This window comes from Oryctolagus cuniculus, chromosome 17 (genome assembly GCF_051225735.1).
Source record: "Oryctolagus cuniculus isolate XC-2025 breed Fujian yellow rabbit chromosome 17, ASM5122573v1, whole genome shotgun sequence".
In the NCBI taxonomy this organism is placed as follows: Eukaryota; Metazoa; Chordata; class Mammalia; order Lagomorpha; family Leporidae; genus Oryctolagus; species Oryctolagus cuniculus.
The window spans coordinates 70,011,138-70,033,676 of record NC_142883.1 but is presented as its reverse complement, the minus strand read 5'-3'; the positions used below and the strand labels follow the sequence as shown (position 1 = coordinate 70,033,676).

Below are 22,539 nucleotides of genomic sequence, written 5' to 3'. Positions count from 1 at the left end.
ATATGGCCTTACTAAACAAGTTCAGAGTTGGTGAACTCAAGGGGCTTCCATAGCCTAGACAGCTCATAGCAAGAGTCTCGAGCGATTGCTGACATCATAAATAAGAGTGCCATTTGTTAAGTCAACAACGGGAGTCACTGGGTACATGATCCCCATGTAGGATCTCTGTCCTTAATGTGTTTTACTATGAAACTTAAAAACAACACTACTAGTCGAACAATACCCTATACCTTGTGCAGTTGTGTGAGTGCAGCCTATTGAAATCCTTGCTTAGTATATACGAAGTTGATCTTCTGTATATTAAGGTAATTGAAAATGAAACTCGATAAAGGGGGGGATGGGAGAGGGAGTGGGAGAAGGGAGGAGGGCCGGGGGAGTGAGGGAGGTTGGGGGGAAGCCACAACAATACAAAAGTTGCACTTTGTAAATTCACATTTATTAAATAAAAAAAAGAAAAAAAAAACAGTAAAAAACAGTGATTGTTACAACTCATTCTTAAATAACAATCCATAGCACTGAAAGACAAACCAGGTCTCTAGAATCAATCTCATATTCTGTGATTCAAAAAATTGACTAAGACAGTTACGTTGTACATGCTCACACACAACTCAATTACTTATTAGCACTAGCTTTCATGCCTCAAGCAGAAGCAGTAATTACTGGCCTCTGCCCTAAAATAAAAGCATCATTAGCCATTTCCTCCCTCAAGATGCATCTGTCTCATTTACTTCTTTGATAGTAGTTATTGAAAGTATTTGCCTATTTATTAAGCATTAGCCCTAGCCATCCAATTAACATTGATAAAAAGAAGCAAAAATGTCCCTATATGATCTTCAACTATGATTACCAGAAGCCCATGTAGAGGCCTCTATTGCCAAGGCAATATTCTAGGAGGCTATGGCATAATATGAGCCACTACAATCTTAGATCCCTTAAACAGACTACAGAGCCTATTCACTTTTGAGGATCCCTATGAGGAAAATCATAACAAGCTCCATCTCGCTCTGTCAAACACATCTGGAATCACTAATCACTCTTTCATTAGTGAGCCACATTAACATTGATAATTGAGAGTTCTTATTCAAACATCATGAAAATTTACAAGATCTACAGCTCTAACACTGGCCCATGGCCTAATAACATCAATATTATTTTGTCTTGCAAACTCTATCACAGGCAAACTTCACTCTTTGGCCAAGGACTACAAAACAATTTCACCTCTAGCAGCAGCATGATGAACCCTTAGCAAACCTAACTCACTCAGCCTCAGGGCCAATCATTAATTTAATCAGGTGGCTCTTCACATAGTCATCATTCTCATAGTCCAAACTTACTACCATCCTAACTGAGACTAACCGGTGAATTAACACTGAACTCAGTCTACCTACTAATCATAACACCACAAGGAAAATTTATATATCCTATCAATAATATCCCTCTTTGATTCACATCAAGAAATAACTCATTCTCCATCACCTTCTTCCCTACTATCACCCAATCCTCAAATCATTTTAGGACACATACTTTTTTTTAAAGATTTTATTTATTTTGAGAGGTAGAGTTACAGACAGTGAGAGGAACAGAGAGAAAGGTCTTCCATCCATGGTTCATTCCCCAAATGGCTGCAATGGCCAGAGCTGCACCGATCCAAAGCCAGGAGCCAGGTGCTTCTTCCTGGTCTGACATATGGGTGCAGGGGCCCAAAGACTTGGGCCATCCTCTACTGCTTTCCCATGCCACAGCAGAAAGCTGGATTGGAAGAGGAGCAGCCAGGACTAGAACCAGCACCCATATGGGATGCCGGTTCTGCAGGCGGAGGACTAACCTACTGCACCAGCGCGCCAGCCCCAGGGCACATACATTTTAAACAGTTTAAAGACAACATTAGGTTATGAATGTAAAAACAGAAACTTAAGTTTCCTTATTCACTAAAGTATGCAAAAACCACTAACTCATGCTCAGAAATATAATATGACTTGCTTAATTTATAAAGGATAGAAATAATCCATTGGTTTTAGGAACCAAGAAATTAGTGTAACTCCAACTAAAACTAATCTATTTTCTTCCTCTATAACTTGACTAATTATAGTAACAGGCACCAATATTTATGAGGAAATTGCTTTTTAAATCTCTAATGTGCCTTATTTATTTAATTTTATTTGAGAAACAGGGCCACATTCCTATCTGCTAGTTCACTACCAACATGTGTGGTGCCAAAAATTCCACGTGGGTGGCAGCCACTCAACTACTGCTGTTTCCCAAGATATGCATTAGTGGGCAGAGTCAGAAGCCAGAGTCAGGTCTCATGCTCGGGTATTCCAACATGGGACACGGACATCTGAACCAGCATTGTAACCTCCTGCTGAAATACTGGACCTGTACTGGGGGTAACTTAGGAATTTTCCATGCGGGATGTATATTTAAAAACACATAGAATACATAGGGGTCAATATGATCTGTGTTTTCAGGGATCGCTCGGGGGTCTTAGAATTTGACCTCCAGAGAGAGGGGAGGGCAGCTCGGATTTCTTATCCTGAAGTGAAAACTAGTAGGAAGCACAACCCTAAAGCCTGGGAATAACACCAGACACACCCCAAGGCGAGCCCTGGATGGCTGGAGGATTCCCAGCACGGGGCGGGCATTGTGACCCCAACTCAACAGAAGAACGAGACCCGGCAGGGGACACCCCCCACCACCATATAGGTGCTTCCTCTGGGGTCCACCTGACCACACTAGGACCCTCAGTGCGCACGCCCTGGGGGGACCGCCCGGACCCCGGAGCCACGAGGGGCCGCGTGGCTGCTCCACCTCCTTTCTCAGAGGCCGAGGCCGCCAGGCGGCGTCTCCACAAGAGCCCTGCCGGCCGGGGCTGTTCTGAGAGGAGCCACACGGACGCCGTCACGACCACGCACGCCCGGGGTCCTCGCTCTCCCTTCCCAGCTGCCCGCTCCAGGACGGCCTCAGGGCCCCAACGGCGCCGCTCTGGCCGCGGACACCAGAACTCGCTAGGCCTGAGGAGCCGGCGAGGAAGGCGCCGCGCGGACGCGGGAAAGTTCTCGGGCCCGGGCCGAACCTGCGCCCTCACCTGGCGCACGACCCTTCCTGCCAGTGTCCCCCGCTGCCGCTCGCCGCCTTGTCCGGGGATCAGGGCTGGAGCCCTGGACGCCCGTCAGGTAACCGCACAACCCCGGACAGAAGAGCAGAAAGGCGGGCTTCGCGGAGAAAATGGCGGAGAGAGCGGAGCCCCTTTTATAGCCCTAGTAGTGGGGCGGGGACCCCTGGGAGACCGACTCTGATTGGACAGCAAGCAAGGGCACCAACCAATCATAAAACGAATACTATAAAAAAGACAGCCAGGAACCGGGAAGCGTTTGGCGGTGCTCAGGCCAGGCCGGCGATGGTGAAATGCAGTGTGGGACACAAAGTCGTGACTGTTGAAGGTCTTGACCTTGATGGAACGTGAGGAGGGATGGGGGAGGGCGGCGAGCGTTACCCGCAGGCTCTGTCTTCCGTGGCTCTGGAGGATGAAACCACAGCGGGAAAGATGGCACAGAGGGGAAATCAGAATTTGTCCTTTGGCCGAGTGACTGTCAGGGGTTCCATAAGGACCCAGGTTCTCGGGGCCAGCATCTGACACAGGATAACCCCGTGCAAGGACGGAGGTGGTGGGGACTCCCCTGGCGGGGCTGAGCTGGGTGGAGTGGAGGAGCGCTGTGAGGGAGAGTGCAAAGAGGAGGGTGCGCTGGGGATGGATGGGTTAGGAGATCCTTTCTGTTCCTCATCAACCGTCTGGATATTTGTGCAGGGAACCCCAGGGGCCCTGGGGGCATTCAAACAACACAAAGCGGCTCACCTGTGCCTCTGCCCCTCACTAGAGGGAAGCAAGAACAGGTGTCAGCCTAAGGGCTCTTGGGGTTGCTCTGTGAGGTGGGGGTTGTAAATAAGGTGTAGGATACTGGAGACCAGGACTGACTCCGTGTGAGGGGGGCACTGGTGATGCAGGGGAGGAAGGGCAGGCAGGCAAGGGTGGGGAGGGGGAAGGTCCTGGCCCGGGTGGAGGGTGGATTCGTTTGGGGGAGAGGTGATGCTTGATGCACAGACACGGGGTATCCACACTGAGCTCAGCCCCAAGCTGAGTGACTTCTGAGCTTCTCTGTAATTCTGGAGAAGGAGATGCCCCAGCTCAGGCAGAGGGCAAATGGGTCATTTCAAGTTGTGATCCTGGAAGGGGGAGGGGGACAAGCACAGAGAACAAAGACGAAAATTCCTGAATGGTCACCGTCAGGACACTCAAGGTTCCTTTTACTACTTTGAACTTCAGGACTCCATCACCCACCTGACACCCTATCCTGCACCCAACAAATGAATGTCAGCTCTAACCCTCCGACAGGTACCCAGCCCCAGACCTGTCCTGTCCTTTCTGGCAGCTCAGGGTCTGGCCTCCGAGTCGCTCCTGCGGGTTATAGAGGCGGCCGCCAGGGAGCGCCCTGCACCCAGCGTGGAAGTCACCAGGCCACTGTGGATCGCAGGTTGGCGGGGGCGCACTTCCTGCGGGTCAGAAGCCCGGCCTTGTCAGGGTCCTGCCGGCTCCTTTCCACCTGCGCTACCTGGCAGCCGTGGGCAGGGCGGCGGTTTCCCTGGACAGCCGAAGGGGTCTCTGAAGCTCCGGGCACAGCCTCGCCCCGCGCCGCCTGGAGCACCAGGCACTGTGGGGCTTTCTGCACCAGTCGCACACGGCCACTCCGCGCGCACCCCTGCTGCCCAGGCTCCCGGGGATCCGGAAATCCCTGAGGCCAGAATCCCTGTGCCGCCGTCGGCCGTATGTGGGCGCCTTCGTGGGGAGGACAGGTGTCCGCGTGCCCATCACAGCAGATTCAGCAGCAGTGACAGAGACCAACAAGGACGCCAACCGGGTTACCTGTGCGCCCAGCGCAGATCTGTGTCTGGAACCTCTGCACCCCACAGTATTCATAGACACTGGCATAACTCGCTTATAACGTAACTGTGCATCAGGATTTTCATTATCACATAATTATTATTTTCATTGTTAGCACGCGTGCACACACACGCACACCCCACGCCAGCTGCCCTGCGTGCATTCGGCTCCAGGAGCATGCACCTGCTGCGCTTGCAGAGATCTCAGCAGAGCAGAGGCACCGCTGGACACTGGAATAACCCTCTGTCTCCTCATCAAGGCTTTGCGCTGCTCGAAGCCCCTCTCTCAGGTGGGCAGAGGGCATCCGTCCACTGCCGGGACACCCGCACCACCGGGCCGGGCCACGTGCGAACTTTGGGAGGGGCCCCAGGTGAGGCCCCACTTTCCCCTTGCGGGCGGCCAACGACACTTGTGTGTCCACATCGCGGCCGCCTGCCCTGCCCCTGGGGCGCACGGAGCGGGACTCAGGGACAGTGGAGGCCAACTCCATACACAGGACCGCGCAGCTGCGGCAGAACCCGGGGCCGCCCCACGTGCTTTCAGGTTGGGCCCAGCCATGCGCAACCGAGGGCGCAGACTCGGAAATGTGTGGACTCCGCCAGCAGGCTCCCCATGCACACGTGCGGGAGCCCCCATTAACCACCCTGGTCCCCCTCACACGGAGCCTGGCCGCTGCCTTCCCCGGGGGAGAGACCCGGAATTGCACGCATCCTGGAAGACCCGATGCCGGAGTCCCGAGACGACCTAGGAGCCAGGAAATGGGGTCCGCAGCCCCAGATCGAGTCCAATCTCCGGCGAACAGGTGTGGAGCTCAGTCTCTGGCATGGCTGGAGCGATCCTGTGGGTATTGCCGGGCTCCTGGAACTGCTCCCGGGCACTGTCATCCCGGCCCAGTGTTCTCCAGATTCCGAGCTCCGGAACGAAAAAATAGAAGCGTCCGCCAGGGGGCGACCGACAGCCCCGCCAAGTTGGGGAGACCCAGGCCCCAGGCGGGCAAAGGAGCTGCACTCCCGACTCGGGCCCGTCTGCTCCACTCCACGCGACTGTCTCATCCCGGGTCATCGAAGCTCCCTCCGACTCTGCCTTTCTAATAAATATTAATACAGAATTTTAAATACTGATAGAAACAAGCCTTACAAGCGTTGCAATAGGCGCAGTGAGGGGAATAGAGGCGGGGTCTGATGACCGGAAGTGATGCAGGGGCTCCGGGCAGCGCAGGACAGTCACAATAAATTCCATTTGTAGAAACTCTTGAGCTTTATTAAAAGGAAAACGTTAAGTTACCAGCAATAAAAATTCATAAGTATTCCAATCAGAAAAGAGAATCCTGGGTTTTCAACACGAATTTTTATTTTAAAGATTTATTTGAAAGGCAGACGAGAAGAGAGAGAGAGACTGAAACCTTCCATCTGTTGGTTTATTCCCTTTATAGCCACAACGCTGGCAGGAGCCAGGAGCTTCTTCCGGGTCTCCCACGTGGGTGTAGGGGCCCAAGCCCTCGGACCATCCTCTGCTGCTCTCCCAGGCGCATTAGCAGGAGCTGGATCCGAAGCGGAGCAGCCGAGCCCTGATCCAGTGCTCACATGGAATGCAGGTGTCACCGTTGGTCCCTTTAGCCATAAATTTATTGGCGCTCTCAAGCAGAACTGGGGCCCCCCTGACCTGACTCAGCTCTGACCTTGCGCTGGGTGGGTGGAGAGGGGGGCATTGGAAGGGCAGTGTCTGCTGCTTCTTCCCTGCACAGGAACCTGCGGTTCTCCCTTAAATGCTGGGCAATGCTGAACCGGGGACGGTCAAAGCCAGGGGACCTTTTGTCCTTTCTGTCTCCATGCGAGGTCAGCGCACATGCTCCCCGTCCCTGGACACAGCTTTTGCCCGCGCAGATCCAGAACCCGAAGGCTCTGGGAGGAGTTCCGGCTCCAGCCCATGTTTCCGTCTCTGACTCCTCGGTTCCCTGCCTTCCGCGGCCCTGACGCCCGTGGTTCCTGGTCTAAAACGCACCGCGTCGCGCATCCGTCTGTGGGAGGGTCCGTGACGGTTCTTGGGGCCACAAAGAGGGAACAAAGTGAGAAAAAATATGACAGATGCAAATGAAAAATCGGGATGAAAGATGCTATCATGAGCATCAGGCAAACTTTAGCGCCAAGATCTAATGCGACACTAGGAAGAATTAAAATGTATGGAAAAACTTCACAACCCCAAATACAGAAACATAGAGGAATGCACTTGAGGCAAGAGAAAGAATGCCATAGAAAGGAGGAAGAGATGAGGATTCATCAACGTGAGATGGAAGAACAAATGAGACCCAAGAGAGGAAAGTTACAGTCATATGGGCTAAATGGGCCCAAGAGAAAGAGACGTGAGAATGGGAGGTGGAGGAGCAATGGACAGCGAAAGTCCCAGAAATTCCCACCTCCAGGTGGTGGTGGCGGCGGCATAGGTGACGAAGCTAACCCTGGAGTTCCGCAGCACCATGAGTGGTTTCGTCATGGGAAGCGGCATGCGCACTGAGCACTTTGGGCAGGGAGGTGCCGGGCCTGTGGGTGGACAGGGTCCTAGAGGAATGGGGCCTGGAGCTCCAGCAGGATATGGTAGAGGGAGAGAAGAGTATGAAGACCCCAACAGAAAGCCCGATTTTAGACGTGACAGAGAGGCTTTCATTCCATTTGGTTTTGTCTTTTCTTGTTTAGATATCAATCTTTTACATTCATGCATTTTAGTAAAAAAATCTTCCTTTTTATGGATGTTAGCAATTTATTGACCAAATATTTGTAAATGGTCTGTTTGGGCAGGTAAAATTATTTAATGTAGTGTCTGAAACAGGAGAGTATTTTTTCCCCTTTTATTCCCATTTTAATCTTTTTAACTGTATAATGTTCCTGAAGTTATAGCAGTGTATGTGTGCCACTGAATTTCCGAAGTGTACCAAGTTTTTTCCTGTGCTTCAAATAAATAAAAAATTAGTTATAATATTGACCTTCAACTTTTTCAAGTTTCTATGTACATTAGGCTAAAAGGTTCACTGGTGCTCGTGACCCCACCAGGTCCACCCAGCGACCGCCTCCGCTCCCCTTTCCCCGCCCTGAGGACCGAGTTCGAGGCCTCCCATCCCCGCTGTCCCATTCTGAGGGAAGCCTGAGCCACTGTAGCCCCAGCTTCTCAGCAGCTCAGGCACAGCCCCCGGGTCCCCCCACAGGCCTCGTGCCTGGGAACTTTGCGCGGTGGAGCCCTGCGCTAGGCCCTCGGGGGCGCCAGGCGGATGCACAGGTCCCTGACTGGGTGGGGCGATCAGAGCGTCTGCACCCTGGGAGCAGAACCAGCACCGTCCGGGGGCGGGGCCTGGAACCTCTGGGGGCGGGGCTGGAACCATCAGGGGCGTGTCCTGAGCCTTCCAGGGCGGGACTGGAACCCCTGGAGGCGGGGCTGCAACACCTGGGGGCGGGGCCGGCCTAGGACACGCCCGCCTGCAGTCGCTCCAGCCCGTCCGCATACTGGGAGGCCGCCAGCGCTCCTCTGGAACACGTCCAGGGCCGCCCCGCAGCTCTACCTCACCGCGCGCTCCGGGTCCGCCGCGTGGGCCCGCAGCGCCGCCAGGCAGGCGGGCTGGGCGATGGCGCCCAGGGCCTCGGCGCACTCGTGCCGCACCGTGGGGCTCTCGGCCCGGCGCGCCAGGGCGGCCGCTCATGCTGCAGCTGGTCCAGCACGTAGCCCACCTCCTGGTGGACAGGGCGCGGCCTCCTCGCCGCCGGCGCTGCGCAGGGCGAACCGGGCGCAGTAGCGGTCGAAGAGCGGCCAGGCCTCGTCCGGCAGCGCCTCTCGCAGCCCCCACGTCGTGCTCCTCGGCGGGCAGCGCGGGGTCCACCGAGAGGTAGGGCCCGGCCGCAGGCTCCGCGCCGCGCTGCGGCCACTACAGACGCCCACGGCCAGCTGGCCCGTCTTGGCCACCGCGATCATGGGTCCGTGGAATACGTCTTCAGGAGCTCCAGGACCTTGGGGTCCCCCAGGGCCCCCAGGGCCTCCCTGCAAAGAACGGCCCCAGAGCTCGCGGGGCCGGAAGCTGAGGGCTCATGTGATTCACTGCAAGCCTGAGAGCATCTGGGCCTTTGAATGGCACCCGCGGTTTCCGGGAAATGTCAGTGCAGGCTCAGCTCTGCTTTCTACACATCCCTGCTCCTTGTTTACAAAGAAGACATGGACGCTGAAGGAGCTTCCTGCGTTGTCTGGTGTTACAGGGAGCAAGCTTTGGTGCTGAGTGTTTTTAAATGGCTATGAAAGCAAAACTGAATGGTGAGTCTTTTCATTCAGGGATATGCAATTAAGACTGGAATGAGTGTAAGACTATTGGTCTAGGGAGAAACTGGATTTGATTAAGTGGCTCTTTCACGGCCCCATGATCTATTCTTTGGATGTTTTTAAAAAGTGGAAAGGTCATTTTGCTGCATTTCCCCATTCTTGTTTTTAAGGAACAACAGATTCCAAACCCTACAAATGGCTTGTATTGAATTTTACATTTGAATTACAGATTGTTAAATATGAAAAAACACACAAGAACATTAAGCAAAACAAAATGGGTAAACTAACAGTGTAAAAGGTTGTCAAAGGTATGAGACAGCCCAAATTATCTCACAATGTTGGTGAGAGGTTAAAACAGTTCACTCTTACCAGCGCCGAGGCTCACTAGGCTAATCCTCCGCCTGGGGCGCCAGCACACCAGGTTCTAGTCCCGGTCCGGGCGCCGGATTCTGTCGGGGTTGTCCCTCTTCCAGGCCAACTCTCTGCTATGGCCAGGGAGTGCAGTGGAGGATGGCCCAAGTCCTTGGGCCCTGCACCCCATGGGTGACCAGGATAAGCACCTGACTCCTGCCTTCAGATCAGCGCGGTGCGCTGGCCGCAACGTGCTGGCCTCAGCGGCCATTGGAGGGTGAACCAATGGCAAAAGGAAGACCTTTCTCTCTGTCTCTCTCTCGCTGTCCACTCTCCTGTAAAAAAATTTTTAAAAAAAGCAGTTCACTCTTTTTGGAAAAGGATCTGGTAGCTTCTAAAAATGAAAACCCAAACCTTCTGTAAAATCCATCTACCAATTATATTCCCTAGTATGTATTCCAGAGAAAGTCAAAAAAAATACAGAAAGTCTTAGCACAAGTGCACATAGCAGTTTTGTTGATAACAGCCAAAAACTGGAAAGAGTCTAAGTTCTGGGAATATACTAAGGAGTAACAATAAAGTATTTGTAAATGAACATGGAAAAATCTGAAAAATAAGAAAATCAGACAGAAAAAGCTATGTAATATATGACTCCATTTATATGAAACTATACATAAAACTAATCCCTGCTCATAAAAGTAAAAAGTCATAGCAGTTGTTGGCATTGAGATGAGCAAAGGTAAGGATGAAAGAGAATAATCCAAAGAGAACATTCTGGGACAGTGGTAATCTCCAATATTTTATAAAGAAAAGTAAGAAGCAATGACCAAGTGGCGCTTATCCCAGGAATCCAACATTGGTTTAGGATTAAGAAAATGCACAATGTAATTCAACATATTAACAGTACGAACAAGGGAAATTGTATAATAAAAGCCTATGATGAGACCAATAGATGTATCAGAATTATATGTACTTATGGATAAATTTAATATGGGAAATATCTGTATACTGAAAACTAAGGCATTGCTGAAAGATATTTCAGGAAAATTAAAAGATTTTATCATGCTCACAGTTTAGAGCCTTGATATTTAGGAATTTCAAATTCTTTTTAAAGTGATTTATAGAGGGGCCAAAGGTGTGGCATAGCCGTAAAGCCGCCACCTGCAGTGCTGGCATCCCATGAGGGTGCCGGTTTGAGTCCCGGCTGTTGCACTTCTGATCTAGCTCTCTGCTATGGCCTGGGAAAGCAATGGAAAATGGCCCAAACCTTTGGGCCCCTGCACCCATGTAGGAGACCCAGAAGAAACTCCTGGCTCTGGCTGCCAATTGGGGAGTGAACCAGGAGATGGAAGATCTCTCTCTGCCTCACCTTCTCTCTGTGTAACTCATATAAATAAAGAAATCTTTAAAAAAAATAAAGTGATCTATAGATTCTAAGCAATACCCAACAAAATCTCATCAATTTCTTTTTAAAAGCTTTATTTCTTTGAAAGGCAGATTTACAGAGGCAGTGAGAGAGGGAGTGAGCAAGAGAGAAATTCCAACTGCTTGTTAGCTCTTTATCCTTCTGGCTTTCTACATGATTGGCAGTGGACTGCAGGGATGGGAACTGTGTGTCACTGTGTATCTCTGGTGGCCCTTGTGGCATCTTCCTGGTTGTGGTTAGCCTGGCTCCAGTCGGCCTATACACACACCACTGTCATCGCTGGCTCTGGAGTTTCTGTAACAATTACTGGAGCAGGACGTGCTTGTGCTGGAGTGGTTTTATTCTATGGGCCTGAAGATTTTTCTACACCACCACTGCCACCTCCATCTTCTTCCCAGTTATCACCTGGATCTTCTCTCATTATCATCTTCTTCCTTTTCACTTATCTGCATCGCCTGAACTTGGAGGCCACTATAATCCACCTCTTTTTGCTCAAACTCTTTCCATTCATCTTCATCTTTCGTCACGGCCTTGGTGGCAGCCCCAGTGCCCAAGGTGCTGCTGTCTCCCGGTCCAGCCCCTTCACCCACCCCGCCGCCCGCTGCTCGGCTGCTCCTGCCAGGACTGCCCTCCACACCCGCGGTGCTCGCCACAGGCTGCTCTGCTCTTCCTCCTTCTTCTTGTCCCTTTTGGCGAAGACGTTGTCCAGGCTCCCCTCCTCCATCTCAGCAGGGGCCATGGCTTCCTTGGCCAGGATGGGTGGGGCCCGCAGCAGGTGAAGCCCTCGGGGCCCCGAGCAAGGGCTCCAGGTTGGCTCTGTGCTCACCGGGCCAGGTGTGGTGCAGCCCCAGCCCTGAGGGGTCCCTGAGGTACGGGCAGTAGGGTACGCGGCTCCCACTGTGTGCTGAGGAGTGCTGGGTCTAATCATGCAAGTTCAATTCATGCTAACTATCAAACAAAAATGAAGCATTTTTCATCTTTCAAACTGTGGTTTTCACACTGTAATTTTTCTATCTTAAAATACAAACATACTAATCATTGTGTCACACTTGTCAACAGTGATCAGGACAGTTACACGCTGTGTTAGTCTGTAGTCTGGGAACAATAGGTTACACAATATAATGTAGCCCAGGTGTGTAGTAGATTATATCAGGAAAATTTGTGCAAGCATAATCTATGATGTTCACACAACTACAGAATCACCAAATGATGTACTTTGCAGAATTTCAGTTATTAAGTGAAGAAAAACCATAAACACACACACAGACACACACACACACTACATCTAGGAAAGTAGATGTGAAATGTTTTTATTGTTCACTCACTTTCTATTTTTGAGCACACAAACTAACCAATGTCATGGTGCCACTGTAGTATTAAACTGAAAACTACCTCATGTCCTTATGTGTTTATTTAACTTCTCAAGTTTCAATATATTTAACATGCACACAGATGCTTCAAGAACTTTTTCTTTCTTTTTCGTGTAGTCTATAATTTTTTTGGGGGGGAATACAACTCCGTGTTGCAAAATTACACCACAGCCCCTCAAGGCAATCACCGAATCTGTGTTGTTTATTTTATCACCAGAGACTGACGAGTGTCTTGCATGTTAAAAGTGCTTAACAAATATGAACATGAAAATTTTAAAAGTGTTATTTAGTCTCTCAAGACTTACCATGTTCTTCATTTCACTTGAATTTTCCCACTTTGTTCCACTTTCTTTTGCAGTAGTCAATCTTCAAAGATACTAGTACCACTGACAGTTATGAATTTAGTATCACTGAAAACAGAACAAAATCACTTGCCACTCTTTAAAACAATTTATGTCTATATATATTTAAATATTTTATTTATTTGAGAGGCAGAGTTACAGTCAGAGAGGGAGAGACAGAGAAAAAGGTCTTCAATCTGCTGGTTCACTCCCCAAATGGCCCAATGGCTGGAGCTAGGCTGATACGAAGCCAGGAGCTTCTTCTGGGTCTACCACATGGGGGCAGGGGCCCAAGCACTTGGGCCTTCTTCCATTACTTTGCCATAGCAGAGAGTTGGATCAGAAGAGGTGCAGCTGGGACATGAACCAACACCCATATAATGTATAGAGTATCTCCAAAAACCCTAACAACCTTACTGTAGAGGCCACCGATCCAAACCAGCTACATCTGGTGCGGACATTGGTCCAAACTCAAGGTTTTTTTTGTTTGTTTGTTTGTTTGTTTTTGACAGGCAGAATGGACAGTGAGAGAGAGACAGAGAGAAAGGTCCTCCCCTGCCATTGGTTCACCCTCCAATGGCCGCCACTGCCAGCGCACTGCGGCTGGTGCACCACGCTGATCCAAAGGCAGGAGTCAGGTGCTTCTCCTGGTCTCCCATGTGGGTGCAGGGCCCAAGCACTTGGGCCATCCTCCACTGTATTCCCAGGCCATAGCAGAGAGCTGGCCTGGAAGAGGGGCAACCAGGACAGAATCCAGTGCCCCGACCGGAACTAGAACCTGGTGTGCTGGCGCCGCAAGGCAGAGGATTAGCCTATTGAGCCGCGGCACTGGCCAAGGCATAGATATTTTAACATTTCTATTCAGCAGTGCAATGGAATATTGTGCTAAAGAAATCACACACACAAAAGAAAAAAACTCCAGATTGCATACAAAAGAGCAAACGTGACTTGTAACATCTAAGACATATTTGCAAGCAAAAGACATTCTGAGGTATTCACTAAAATCCCAAAGTAAAACTCAGTGATGTTCAGAATATAAAATAAATACATAAGCATCAATCATATTTCTGTAGAGCAGCAATGAACATCATGAAAATATAATTAGTATTAGCATTCAATGTAGCGTCAAAGTGAAAATATTACTAAGAAATTTAAAAAATTGCATTTTATACTAGAAAAGAAAAATATAAGAACACACATAAGAACACACAATTTTAAAACAAAGCAGTGATTTCAGTAAGACATTTTAATTTTAATACTGCAAAAAATGTAATTATAACTAGTCATTGGAAATGCAATCAAATTTTGGGAAATATATCAATTCCTATACAGTAAAATGACTGATTCAGCCATAGACAAATGTTGCCAGGCACATGAAGAGCATGGGACCCTCATAAACTTCCAGTGCAGCCACTATGGACAGCAATTTGGCAGTTTCTCAGCTTGTTCTACATGGGACTGTTTATTGCCTCAGTAGTTTATCTCCCAGGTATGCCACTAAAAGATACAAAATCCACACACCAATAAAGGCTCACTGCAGCAATATTCATGAAAGCCAAATATGAAAGCAACCCAAACACTAATGTGTAAGAAAACCAGTGTGCAGTATATCTTTTATAATGGCATACTATTTGGCAATACAAATCAATTAAGAAATGAAAGACCACAAAAATAATGAAAGTCAAAATATTTTAAGAAAGAGGAAATCAGAAGCAAACCCCACACATTGTAGCATATCCAAAAGAATGGTGGATCTCTGGAGATAGAGTTTAGATTAATGCCTGTCTGGGGATACTGGTGGATGAAGAGTTATTGTAAATAATATGAAGAATTTGGTGATTAATGAACATACATTCATATTAGACTGTACTTATGATCACTGAACTCCAAAAATATGACAAAGCATGGAATACTCACTTGAAACATTATGGCTGGGCAGAGAGACTCCTGACTTTGGGATTCACAGAAGAAACTAAAGACAAACAAATATGACAAGGTTTCACATACTCTGCTCATTTTGGTTCAAAAATATTTAAGACCATAAACAAAGGGGCCCTTACTGTTCAATGGACAATGTTCAGTATGAAAGAACTATCATTTAGGAAATTTTTACACCGAAATTAACATTTAATTCCATATTTCTTATTTTATATTACAGACAGCTCCCGACACTTCTCCCGTGTCGCAGGCTCCATGCCCCGCAGGTGCCGGGAGAGGAGCTGAGCCTCCAGGTCATGGTCCAGAGGGTCACTCCACTCCCGCAGGGTCCCCTGTGCCCGCGTCCTGTCGCAGCCCCCACCTGACTCCATGGAGTTGGAGGCCAGAGACTTGCTACAAAAGAGGGTGTTGGCCTCGCTGGTGCTGCTCAGCTCCAGCTGGAACAGCAGGTCCAGGAATTCCATATATTGTAATTCCATATGCACTTAAGAAATACTTCATTTTTCATGGGTGAAACAATTTAAAAGATGTACTTAGCATCAATTTAAGATAAAGCACTACCTCTTAAGTACTCCACTAAGTGATTTAATGTACAGTAACACTCTCCAAGTGGGGTTAACTATATGAGCAACATGTAGGAACAAGGAAAATAACACTACTAATAATAGATAACTTTATGTCAAACTTTCTAACAAAGCAAAAGAGAAAAGACAGTATTACTTTTATTATATGTAGGAATAAATAAGCCAGGTTTGGTCGTCATTGCTATTTTCAAGATTCTGTGTCACTAAAATCTATATAGGAAGGTGTCACTAGGAGAGAAACCCTTAGTATTGATGATAATAGATTTTTCAGTACATAATATACAATTACAAACTGTTGTATTAAGCATTGCTCCTGTGTTAAACCATTGTCAATCCTCACAGTTCTGTGAGTTAGGTAACATTAGGCATCTTGTAAAGGAAGTAACTAAGTACAAGAAGGCCAAGTGATTTGCCTAAACTCAGACAGCCCACCCTCAGCAGACTCTCAATTCAAATCCAGGAATTCTGGCCAGAAGACAGGTTGTAACATGTACAGTAGATTTTACTTTTAAAACTAATTTTAAAAAGTACTTTTTTTAAAAGTAGATTTTTACTTTTAAGGGTTTTAAGTAGGAAGACTTTATAAGGGACAGGTATGAGACAGAATAACATTAGTAACATTTTGGACTTGTTAGGATTTAATTACACAACTGGTATCCAAAGAGAGATCTCAAGTAGGCAGTATGATACACTAATCTGAAATGAAGGAGGGTTCCTGGGCTAGAGATACAAATGTGGAAATCATTAGTACATACAAGGTAGTAAAAGTCATTAGAAAGAATATCAAAGATTGCCCTCTAGAACAATTCTATGTTTAAAAAGAGGGGAATGAGAAAAAATGGACTATGATGAATACACTAGAAAGGCAATAGAAAACTAGATAAATGAGTGACAGTTTTATGTTTATTTCAGAATATTTATGATTAAGGCCAATATTTGTCATTTTTGATTTTGGATGGTAGCCATTTTAACTGGGAAGAGGTGACACCTCATTGTGATTTTTATTTGCATTTTCCTGATGACTAGTGATTCTGAATTTTTTGTCATCTGTTGGCCATTTTTATTTCATTCTTAGAAAAATGCTTGTTCATGCCATTTGTCCATTTTTTGACTGGAGTGTGTTTTGTTATTAAATTTCTTGAGCTTATTATATATTCTGGATGTTAATCCTTTATTGGATGTATATTTTGAAAATATTTTTCCCATTTTGTTGATTACCTCTTCACTTTGTTAATTATTTCATTTTTTGCACAGCAACTTCTTGCTTGATGTAATCACATTTGTCTATTTGTGTATGTTTTATTACCCATGTTTCTGGGATCTTACCCAAGAATTCTTTGCCTAGGCCAATATATTGTAGACTTTCCTCTATGTTCTTCTCTAGTAATTGTGATGGTTTTGGGTATTAGGTTTAGATGCTTGATCCATTGTGAGTTGGAGCAAACTGGTTTCAAACTTCAGCATATGAAATCCAGCTTTCCAAATACTATTGTAGAAGACACTGAATTCAGTTTTAAAATATTATTTATTTATTTAAAAGGCAGAGATACAGAGAGAAAAAGACAGCGAGATTAGGGGGAAGAGATAGAGAGAGAGAGAGAGAGAGAGAGAGAGAGAAAAGAGAGAGAGAATCAATCTACTGGTTCTCTCCCCAAATGGTTTCTCTGCAATGGCCGGGGCTGGGACAAACCAAAGCCAGCATTGCTGAGGTCCTCCTGAGTCTTTCACATGGGTGTAAGGGCCCAAGGGGAATTAGCACAAAGGTGGATTGGAAGTGGCACAGCTGGGGCTTGAACCAGCACCTATATGGGATGCAGAAACTGCAAGTAGAAGCTTAACCTTCTATGCCAGCCCTGAAGAGACTGAATTCTACCAAACTTTAAAGGAAGAACTGATCCCCATTCTTATATTATTCAAAACAATTGAAAAGGATAGAATCAATCCAAACCTGTTCTTTGAGACCAGCATTTCCTTAATTACAAAAGCACAAAGATGCAATAAAAAAGAACTACACACTAATATCCCTAGTGGACAAGATGCAAAAATTCTCAATAAAATAGTATCAAATAGAGTCTAGCAATACATCAACAAGATCATCTATCCAAAGTGGAATTGATTTGAGGGATGCAGGGGTGGTTCAACATACACAAATCAATAAATGTGTTATTTAAAATCAACAAAATGAAAGATAAAGCCATATGATTATCTCAATAGATGCAGAGAAACATTTGATGAAATACCACATCTTTTCATGAAAAAAACACTTTAAAAATTGCATAGAGAAGAAACATACCATGACACAATCAAAGCAATATATGACTAAACCACAGGCAGCATCATATTGAATGGGGATAAGCTGGGAAGATTTCCACTAAATCTGGAGCCAATGACAACCATTTTCACCATTATTTTCAGTATACTTCTGGAAGCTTTAGCCAGATAAATTAGGTAAGAAAAACAAATCAAAATGATACAAATTGGAAAAAAAAGAAGCATAATTATCCCTGTTTGCAGTTGATATGATCCTTTATATAAACAAACTGAAAGACTCTAATAAAAGACTATTAGAGGAGCCAGCATTGTGGCACAGCAGTTTAATGCCCTGGCCTGAGGCACTGGCATCCCAAATGGATGATGGTTCAAGTCCCAGCTGCTCCTCTTCCAATTCAGCTGTCTGCTATGGGCAGGGAAAGAAAGAAATGGAAGATGGCCCAAGTCCTTAGGTCCCTGCACCCATGTGGGAGACCTGGAAGAGGCCCCTGGCTTCTGGCTTTGGATTGGCATAGCTCCAGCCTTTGTGGCCAATTGAGGAGTGAACCAGTGGATGGAAGACATTTCTCTGTCTCTCCCTCTCACTGTAAATCTACCTCCCAAATAAATTATTACAATCATTTTTAAAAAGAGAAAGAAATAAAAGACACAAAATAGAAAGTTATCCCATGTTCATAGATTGGAAACATTAATATCATCAAAATGTCCATACAACCCCAAGTAATCGATAAATCCAAAGCAATCCCAATCAAGACACCAAAGATATTCTTCACAATTATAGAAAAAAAAAGATCCTAAAATTCATATGGAAAAATAGAAGACCCCAAATACTTACAGCAATCTTAAATAAAAATGAAGCTTGAGGCATCACAATACCAGATTTCAAGACATACTAGAGGGCTGTTATAATTAAAACAACCTGGTACTGGAACAAAAATACACATGTTGACCAATGAGACAGAATAGAAACCCCAGACATGAACTCACATATTGGCAACCAACTAATATTTGACAAGTGAAATAAAATCACTCCCTAGACAGAAAGATTTTTTTGTTTGTTTGTTTTTGACAGGCAGAGTGGACAGTGAGAGAGAGAGACAGAGAGAAAGGTCATTGGTTCACCCCCCAGTGGCCACTGCGGCTGGTTCACTGGGCCGATCCAAAGCCAGGAGCCAGGTGCTTCTCCTGGTCTCCCATGCGGGTGCAGGGCCCAAGCACTTGGGCCATCCTTCACTGCATTCCTGGGCCACAGCAGAGAGCTGGACTGGAAGAGGAGCAACCGGGACAGAATCCGGCACCCCGACTGGGACTAGAACCTGGGGTGCTGGCACCACAGGCGGAGGATTACCCTATTGAGCCACAGCACAGGCCGACAGAAAGATATTTTGAAAAACAAATGAGGAAGCTATTTTGGAGGAGGGTTTTCTGTTCAGAACAATACTACTGACAGGTTACATAAAATGACACTGAATAAATGACCTCTAATTTTGTAAAAATAAGTATTAACTTGGAGAGAACAAGCTTTGACGGGATCCTGGGATTGGAAATTACTGGAATGAGTTAAGGAGTAAAGGGAAACGATATTTATGACAGCGAGGAAAGGCAGTACTCTCACAGTGCGCATAAGCACTAAGTGTGTCACACATACACACACACGCACGCACCATGAGGTAGTTTAACTCACCATTAAAATCACCATTTTTTCCACTTCTCTGTCACAGAGTGGTGACCAGTGGCTGCACAACAGCATTTTCAAACCGCTGTCTAGATGGCAACCAGAACTCAGGAGCCCCGGCAGAGTGTAACAGTCACAAGTCAGCAGTGAGTACACTTGGGTTCCAGTTTGTTGGTCTTTGAAAACTAGGCTGTGACCGCTTGAAATGAGTTGGTCAAGTTCTCCGTGGCCCTCTGCACTGCGGGGCACAGCTGGGGGTCCCCACAGCTCGCCCCCGGCCTGACAGGCTGCTTCCCATGCGAGTCCCTCCAGTCTGCACACCTCAACTCCACCTGGAGAGCCTTCGGCAAACACGGCCAGCCCTCCCCTCCCCAGGACAGTGCCGCCTCCCACACCCAGACCAAACAAAGTGCAAGGAATCCAGGCTCCAGAAAAACGACATCTATTGTCCTCAGAGACCGCAAGGCGAGTCTCCTCAGGCCAGGAATGGAAGTCCTGGGGTCGTGGGGGTTGAGAGCCACGTCTCCTGTCACCACTTCAGCTCTGGGCCCACAGTTCTCTGCCCTTCGAATACTTCTCCTGCCTCCCCTGGGCCGCCTCTGGCTCCACTCCCGGGACAAGCGAGGTTACCAAAATTCATCTGCAGCTGGGACGTGATGTCATTTGCAGCTTTCTGGAAAACATGGGAGTCGTCCTCTTTGTCATCCTTTACCACAGCATCTCTGTATTTTGACTTGTGAATTGCCACTGCTTTGGAAGGGACAGTTGATTCTGGCTTCCGGGTGTTCAACTCGGACTTTGGTCTGGTCTGTTCTTGAAGATTCTTCCACTCATCTAAGGTCACCTCTTGAACTTGAGTTTCTTCTTCTACCTCTGACTCAGGGACTTTGCTTGGGGTTTCCTGCTCCAGAGTCCTGGGACTCCTCCATCACTGCGGTCGGCTCCATGTCACGGGTGTCTTTCCCTGACGCCCAAGTGCACACTCCATAGCCCATGTTGTCTTCAGTTCTGACTGCTGTTTTATCATTCCCGCCATATCTTTCAAAATCTTGTCTTCCCTCTGGTCGACAGCATCAAAGGCTCTGTTTCGGGGACTGCCCCTGCCTCTGCCTCGCATGCCCCCTCTCGGGCCTCCACGCCCTGGAAGAGGCCTCTCACGATCAAAGCTGTCCACTGGTTTTCATCTGTAAACGTCTCAGCTGTGCAGTCCACCTGCCTCTCGGTCTCACAGGGGCGGGATTCCCTGTAGGGTCTCCGCTCTGCTCCATCAAGCGTCACCCCTGCGCTGGCTGTCAGTCCGTCCTTGCTGCTCCCCTCTTCTGGGAGTTCGTTTCTGGGCAAGTGGCTGGCGTGCCGCCGCCGGGGCTGTCGGGCTGCTGAGCGCGGGGCCAGGAGGCTCTTGCGCTCCTTCTGGGACTCCCTCCTCGCGCCAGGTCTGTGGCCAAGGCCGCGGCTGGGCTCTGGCCCCCACGGCCACCGGCTCCAGCCATGGCCGCTGCAGCCCCCTAGTCGCGCCTCTTGTGCTGCAGCTGCTGCTGGCACTGGCGCTCGGCCTTGAGCAGGATGTCGAAGGGGTCCGACTCGTCGTCCAGCGGCAGATGGAAGCGGTTGGCCACGACGCAGCCGAAATTCTCCTGCTTCGCGGCAGCGGCAGCCACGGGGCTCCCCAGAGCGCCCTTGATGCCACCGCGGCCGCCTGTGGGCCCGCCGCGGGCAGCCCACGCGATCCAGTCTCAGGAAGACCCATCCTGACCCGAAGCTGCTCCTTGCCTGCACAGGATGAGTCTCAGGTCTGCACGCCTCCAGGCATTCACTTTTGTCCTGGTCACCACGCTGTTCTTTGTGCGCAGCTACATCAGCTTCAAACATGCAGGCATCCCATCTGCCGTGCTGGATGGGCTTGGCCACCAAGGAGAACCAGGTGGCGAAGACCAAGTGTGGCCTCAGCAAGCCCTGCCCGGCCAGCTTTGCGTTTTGATCTCCAGCGGGCTGCCAATGCCGTGGGCCCCTCCATGTGCTTTGAAAACCACATTATCATGAGTCCAGTGAAAAACAACGTGGGCAGAGGCCTGAACATTACCCTGGTGAACGGGACCATGGGACTGGTGCCGAGACACAACTCCTTCAACATGTACTGGAGACACCAAGACTTCAGTGCGATTCCTTAAAGAAGTTCCAATGGGCACGTTGGTGCTGGTGGCCTCCTACGATGACCCAGGGACCAAGATGAATGACGACATCAGGAAGCTCCTCTCTGACCTCGGCAGCTCCTATGCCACACAGCTGGGCTGCTGCGATAGCTGGGTGTTCCTGGGGGCCGAGAACTCAAGAGCAAAAGCCCCTTTGAGGAATACCTGAAGAACAACCCAGACACAAATATGAGGGCTGGCCAGAGCTGCTGGAGATGGAAGGCTGTGAGCCCAACAACCTGTTCTAGGATGGCCGCGGCTCACCCAGGCCCAGGGCTCTGGGAAGCTCCTGCCCGACTCAGGGGGCAGAGGTCCAGCAGGGCCAAGGAGGAGGCAGCACCGGTACAGAGAGCGCCGAGGGGCTGCACACACCGCACCTCGCTGCCCTTGGTCAGAAACCAAACCTGCCCAGCACCCCGAGAGCTCCTACCTGGGAGCTGCACGGATTCTGGCAGCTGCCATGTGAGGGGGGCACCGGCGTGCTGCATCCAGGGCCAGCTGCCGGCCCACCCTGAGGGAGGACTGCCCGCCCACACCCGAGCAGAATTAAAGTTGTTGTTACTGATTCGGAAAAAAAGTACTGAGTGACAACCATACATGATCTGATTATCCTTTATCTGTGTTTTCTAATCCTTAAATAATAATTATGAATTATATTTGCAACACTTCACAGTTTTTAAACTGTGAAATGGGCCGGCACTGTGGCTCACTAGGCTAATCCTCCGCCTGTGGGGCCGGCACCTCGGGTTCTAAACCCGGTTGGGGTGCCGGATTCTGTCCCGGTTGCTCCTCTTCCAGGCCAGCTCTCTGGTGTGGGCCAGGAAGGCAGTGGAGGATGGCCCAAGTGCTTGGGCCCTGCACCCACATGGGAGACCAGGAGAAGCACCTGGCTCCTGGCTTCGGATCGGCCCAGTGCGCTGGCCGTAGCGGCCACTTGGGCAGTGACCTAATGGAGGGAAGACCTTTATCTCTGTCTTTCTCTCTCTCACTGTCTAACTCTGCCTGTCAAAAATAAATAAATAAAATAAAATAAACTGTGAAATGAATATGTAGCACTAAAAGGCAGACCAAGGCACTGAAGGATACATTCCTAAAGTTAGAGAATAAAAGGACCTCTTGACAATTCCCAAATATGTATTAAGTGTACTAGTTGTCATTTTGTTTA

At 48.5% G+C, this 22,539-nt stretch overlaps 1 long non-coding RNA gene and 4 pseudogenes across 2 annotated transcripts in view; 1 reads left to right on the top strand and 4 right to left on the bottom strand.

The window, feature by feature from the left end:
- Window positions 1–3,220, bottom strand: part of LOC149121357 (uncharacterized) — a 38,545-nt gene extending 35,325 nt beyond the window's left edge. Inside the window, exon 1 of the long non-coding RNA XR_016223956.1 lies at window positions 3,086–3,220. This is a non-coding gene — a long non-coding RNA (uncharacterized LOC149121357). The remainder of the gene's footprint in view (window positions 1–3,085) is intronic.
- Window positions 3,221–6,174: 2,954 nt separating this feature from the next.
- Window positions 6,175–20,915, bottom strand: LOC100338379 (intracellular hyaluronan-binding protein 4 pseudogene; annotated as a pseudogene).
- On the bottom strand, window positions 8,386–9,069 carry LOC138847936 (deoxyhypusine hydroxylase pseudogene; annotated as a pseudogene).
- The window catches only part of LOC138848393 (protein CDV3 homolog pseudogene), a 33,985-nt pseudogene continuing 20,720 nt past the window's right edge, over window positions 9,275–22,539 (bottom strand). The window contains exons 2-5 of the transcript XR_016223621.1: window positions 14,635–14,689; window positions 12,682–12,786; window positions 11,126–11,954; window positions 9,275–9,282 (exon numbers count right to left, since the gene is read on the bottom strand). The product of XR_016223621.1 is annotated as a protein CDV3 homolog pseudogene (transcript). The remainder of the gene's footprint in view (window positions 9,283–11,125; window positions 11,955–12,681; window positions 12,787–14,634; window positions 14,690–22,539) is intronic.
- Window positions 20,856–21,622, top strand: LOC127488650 (protein FAM3D pseudogene; annotated as a pseudogene).